Source organism: Oncorhynchus masou, chromosome 22 (assembly GCF_036934945.1).
Source record: "Oncorhynchus masou masou isolate Uvic2021 chromosome 22, UVic_Omas_1.1, whole genome shotgun sequence".
Classification (NCBI taxonomy): Eukaryota; Metazoa; Chordata; class Actinopteri; order Salmoniformes; family Salmonidae; genus Oncorhynchus; species Oncorhynchus masou.
The window spans coordinates 38042963-38048962 of record NC_088233.1 but is presented as its reverse complement, the minus strand read 5'-3'; the positions used below and the strand labels follow the sequence as shown (position 1 = coordinate 38048962).

At 41.4% G+C, this 6000-nt stretch overlaps 1 protein-coding gene across 1 annotated transcript in view; it reads left to right on the top strand.

The window, feature by feature from the left end:
* Window positions 1–1574: 1574 nt before the first annotated feature.
* LOC135509435 (zinc finger CCCH domain-containing protein 18-like) overlaps window positions 1575–6000 on the top strand; it is a 40557-nt gene continuing 36131 nt past the window's right edge. The window contains exon 1 of the mRNA XM_064930085.1: window positions 1575–1736. The gene's annotated coding sequence lies outside the window, so the exon portion shown is untranslated. The remainder of the gene's footprint in view (window positions 1737–6000) is intronic.

Below are 6000 nucleotides of genomic sequence, written 5' to 3'. Positions count from 1 at the left end.
CCCAAGGTAAAAATCTTTTGTTCTGCCCCTGAACAAGGCAGTTGACCCTAGGCTGTCATTGAAAATGATAATTTGTTCTTAATTAACTGACCTGCCTAGTTAAATAAAGATAAAATTATAGCTTGGGTAGGATCGTCATCTGAATCAGGGCTAGTTTGGCAGCTGTGGTAAATGAGGAGTGAATACGATAGAAGAAACCAAGTCTAGATTGAACTTTAGCCTGCAGCTTTGATATGTGCTGAGAGAAGGACAGTGCACCGTCTAGCCATACTCCCAAGTACTTGTATGAGGTGACGACATCAAGCTCTAAACCCTCAGAGGTAGAAATAACACCTGTGGGAGGAGGGGCATTCTTCTTACCAAGCCACATGACCTTTGTTTTGGAGGTGTTCAGAACAAGGTTAAGGGTAGGGAAAGACTTAACCAAATATTAAAATAGGATATAGAAAGATAACCCAGATGAACAAATAGGTCAAAAATCTAACACCACCATCCTCGTAAAACAAGGTTAAACCACATGACCTTTGTTTTGGAGGTATTCAAAACAAGGTTAAGGGTAGAGAAAGCTTGTTGGACACTAAGAAAGCTTTGTTTGCCAGCTGTATCATCTGCATATAAATGGATAAGAGAGCTTCCTACTGCCTGAGCTATGTTGTGATGTAAATTGAGAAGACTGTGGGGCCTAGGATTGAGCCTTGGGGTACTCCCTTGGTGACAGGCAATGTCATTTACAAAATAGCCTCCAGCACTCTACTCAGCAAATTGGATGCGGTCTATCACAGTGACATCCGTTTTGTCACCAAAGCCCCATATAGTACCCACCACTGCGACCTGTATGCTCTCGTTGGCTGGCCCTCTCTTCATATTCCTCATCAAACCCACTGTTTCCAGGTCATTTATAAGTCTTTGCTCGGTAAAGCCCCGCCTTATCTCAGCTCACTGTTCACCATAGCAGCACCCACCCGTAGCACGCGCTCCAGCAGGTATATTTCACTGGTCACCCCCAAAGCCAATTTCTCTGTTCGGCGCCTTTCCTTCCAGTTCTCTGCTGCCAATGACTGGAACAAATTGCACAAATCACAGAAGCTGGAGACTCATATCTCCCTCATTAACTTGTCAGAGCAGCTTACAGATTACTGCTTCTGTACATAATAACCCATCTGTAAATATCCCATCCAACAACCTCATCCCCATACTGTTACTTATTTTTGTTGCTCCTTTGCATTTATTGCCTTACCTGCCTTATCCTACCTCATTTGCATTCACTTGTATATAGACGTTTTCTATTGTATTATTGACTGTGTTTGCTTATCCCATGTGTTACTCTGTGTTGTTGTTTGTGTCGCACTGCTTTGCTTTATCTTGGCCAGGTCGCAGTTGTAAATGAGAACTTGTTCTCAACTAGCTTTAAATAAAGGTGAAATAAATTACAAATAAAAAAATCACTGCGGAGTGTTTTTTGTTTTGACGTTATTGAAGTCATGTTTAATATTGAGCGCACGGTGGCGCCAAAAGGACAATAACGTTGCCCGTTTATGGCTTAAACTGACAGTGTCGTATTTTGATGACGTCACTGCAATGGCCGCTCTCACTGTATCGTGTAGGTTTTTTTTATTTCCTCCAGCATAGCAGATAAATAACCATACCATTATTTATTGTAGAGCCTCAGACAAAGAGGAAGAGAGACGGGGTTGTTCTTAACGCCGCCTGTCTTCAACGAGGTTCAGGTTGGAAAGGTGACTGAAAATATTTAAAGTTTATGTAGCTAACGTTACTGGTGTTTGTAGGGGGAGGGTTGCATTGTTAATTGAACAGACAAGCATGCTTCGATAGCAGACCAGAAAGTGCTATTTTGCGTGTATAAAGTTGCTTTTCAGTTGCATTGGTTGGTTAAACCTTTTTAACTCAGTGTGGCATCTTCTAAATACAAATCAGACGTTAGCCTCTTGTCTGGTATAGCCCTCGCAGTTTTCGGGCCTGCTTCACCCGGTAACTAGCTAACGTTAGCATTGTTGTTGTAAGCTAACGAGACATCTTTTCATCCTACTGCGCTGAAGTTGCCTCTTAATTTGCTTATATCTAGCTACGACATTGTTCTACTAAACACACAGAGTCCCCCAGTTTTAATAAGAAAATTGTGTTGAAGGCAGCTATGATCACCTTCTCTAGTTGAAACACAACTAGTAAACGTTCGCTTACTTCGGTAGGTCATTTCCCAATAAAAATGTGATTTAATATAAAATATCAACATGTAATCATCTCGGACAGACTTATTGACCTGCGTGAAGTTTACTATTCTCGAGATATGGCGGATGCACTCGCTACATGCATGTATCTTATTACGAACTTTGGGGCCAAATGCATTCAGATTACTAGCTACAATTCGCGTTTTGACGTCTTCCATCGAGAAAGAGATAGACTCCCTATGTTGCTGATTTAAATGAAATCACATTTTCTTGGTCACATACAGTACCAGTCAAGTTGACACCTACTCATTTAAGGGCTTTTATTTTTTACTACATTGTAGAAAAACTATGACATAACACATGGAATGATGTAGTAACAAAAAAAGACAAATCAAAACATATTTTTGATTCTTCAAAGTAGCCACCCTTTGCCTTGACAGCTTTGCACACTCTTGGCATTCTCTCCGCCATCTTTACCTGCAATGCTTTCCCAACGGTCTTGAATGAGTTCCCACATGCTGAGCACTTGTTGGCTACTTTTCCTTCACTCTGCTGTCCAACTCATCCCAAACCATCTCAATTGGGTTGAGGTTGGGTGTTTGTGGAGACCAGGTCATCAGATGCATCACACTCCTTGGTCAAATAGACCTTACACTGCCTGGGGGTGTAAAAACAAATCTCACTAAGTGCAAACCAGATGGGATGGCGTATCACTGCAGAATTCTGTGGTAGCCATGCTGGTTCAGTGTGCCTTGAATTCAAAATAAATCACTGACAGTGTCACCAGCAAAGCACCATCACACCACCTCCATGCTTCACGGTGGGGACCACACGTGAAGGTCACCAGTTCACCTGCTCTGCGTTTCACAAAGACACAGCGGTTGGAACCAAAAATCGGAACTTTGGACTCATCAGACCACTGGTCTAATGTCTGTTGCTCGTGTTTCTTGGTCCAAGCAAGTCTTCTTAATATTGGTGTCCTTTAGTAGTGTTTCCTTTGCTATAATTTGACCATGAAGGCCTGATTCACACAGTCTCCTGTGAACAGTGGATGTTGAAAAGTGTCTGTTACTTGAACTGTGTGAATCATTTACTTGGGCTGCAATTATTGAGGCTGGTAACTTTACTGAACTTACCATCTGCAGCAGAGGTAAATCTGGGTCTTTATTTCCTGTGGCAGTCCTCATGAGCCAGTTCCATCATATTTCTTGATGGTTTTTGTGACTGCACTTGAAGAAACTTTCTTAAGTTCTTAAGAAGAAGAAACTTTTTAAAGTTCTTAATTTTTGACATTGACTGACCATGTCTTAAAATAAGTATGGACTATTGTATCTCTTTGCTAATTTGAGCTGTTGCCATAATATGGACTTGGTCTTTTACCAAATAGGGCTCTCTTCTGTATAGCACCCCAACTGATTGGCTCAGATGCATTAAGAAGGAACGAAATACCACAAATGTACTACTAACAAGGCATACCTGTTAATTGAAATGTGTTCCAGGTGACTACCTCATGAAGCCTGTTGAGAGAATGCCAGGAGTGTGTAAAGCTGTCATAAAGGCAAAGGGTGGCTGCTTTGGTGAATGTCAAATATAAAATACATTTTCGTTACTACATGATTCCATATGTTATTTCATAGTTTATTTCATCACTATTATTCTACAATGTAGAAAATAGTATAAATAAATAAAAACCCTTGAATGGCTGGTACTGTATGCTGAACAAAAATATAAACCCAACATGAAACAATTAATGATTTTACTGAGTTCATATAAGGAAATCAGTCAATGTTCTGTTAGAATCTCTACCCGGCACAGCCAGAAGAGGACTGGCCACTCCTCATAGCCTGGTTCCTCTAGGTTTCTTCCTAGGTTTTGGCCTTTCGATGGAGTTTTTCCTAGCCACCGTGCTTCTTCACCTGCATTGCTTGCTGTTTGGGGTTTTAGGCTGGGTTTCTGTCCAGCACTTTGAGATATCAGCTGATGTAAGAAGGGCAATATAACTTGATTTGAATTTAACTAAATTCATTAGGCCCTAATCTATGGATTTCACATAACTGGGCAGGGGCGCAGTCATGGGAGGACATAGGCACACCAACTTGGGAGCTAGGCCCCGTCAATCAGAGTTACTGACAAACATATGGGCCTAGCTCCCAAGTGGGTTGGCCTATGCCCACCTATGGCTGCGCCTAGTTTCATCAGCTGTCCGGATGGTTGGTCTCAGTTGATTCCACAGGTGAAGAAGCTGGATGTGGAGGTCCTGGGCTGGTGTGGTTACACGTAATCTGCGATTTTGAGGCCTGTTTGGACATACTGCCAAATGTTCTAAAATTATGTTGCTTTATGTTTGAGAAATTAACATTCTATTCTCTGGCAAAAGCTCTGATGGACATTCCTGCAGTCAACATGCCAGTTGCACGCTCCCTCAAATTGAGACATCTTTGGCATTGTGTTGTGTGACATCAACTGCACATTTTATAGCGTCCTTTTCTTGTCCCCGGCACAAGGTGCACCTGTGTAATGATTGTGCTGTTTAATCAGCTTTTTGATATGCCACACCTGTCAGGTGGATGGATTATCTTGGAAAAGGAAAAATTCTCACAAACTGAGTAATTAAATTTGTGCACAAAATTGGAGTGAAATATGGAACATTTCTGTGATCTTTTATTTCAGCTCATGAAACATGGGACCAACACTTTGCATTTATATTTTTTTCTCTGTATATTTTTCAGATGTTATTGCAGGTGTATCAAAATGCTTGTGATCCTCGCTCCAATGTTGCAGTAATATCTAACGATACACACTAATGTAAAATATTGGAATTTAGAAGTATTAGGACGCGCAATGTCAGAGTCAGGACTATGTATATGTACAGTTGAAGTCGGAAGTTTACATACACCTTAGCCAACTATATTTAAACTCAGTTTTTCACAACTCCTGACATTTAATCCTAGTAAAAGTGCCCTGTTTTAGGTCATTTAGGGTCACCACATTATTGTAAGAATGTCAGAATAATAGTAGAGAGAAGGATTTATTTCAGGTTTTATTTATTTCATCACATTCCCAGTGGGTCAGAAGTTTACATACTCTCAATTAGTACTTGCCTTTGCCTTTAAACTGATTAATTGGGCCAAACGTTTTGGGTAGCCTTCCACAAGCTTCCCACAATAAGTTGGGTGAATTGTGGCCCATTCCTCCTGACAGAGCTGGTGTAACCGAGTCAGGATTGTAGGCCTCCTCGCTCTCACACGCTTTGTCAGTTCTGCCCACAAATTTTCTATGAGATTAAGGTCAGGGCTTTGTGATGGCCACTCCAATACCTTGACTTTGTTGTCCTTGAGCCAATTTTCCACGACTTTTGAAGTATGCATTGTCCATTTGTAAGACACATTTGCGACCAAGCTTTAACTTCCTGACTGATGTCTTGAGATGTTGCTTCAATATGTCCACATAATCTTCCTTCCTCATGACGCCATCTATTTTGTGAAGTGCACCAGTCCTTCCTGCAGCAAAGCACCCCCACAACATGATGCTGCCACCCCTGTGCTTCACAGTTGGGATGGTGTTCTTCGGCTGGCAAGCATCCACCTTTTTCCTCCAAACATAACGATGGTCATTATGGCCAAACAGTTCTATTTTTGTTTCATCAGACCAGAGGACATTTCTCCAAAATGTACAATCTTTGTCCCCATGTGCAGTTGCAAACCGTAGTCTGTCTTTATGGCGGTTTTGGAGCAGTGGCTTCTTCCTTGCTGAGCGGCCTTTCAGGTTATGTCGATATAGGACTTGTTTTACTGTGGATATATATACTTTTGTA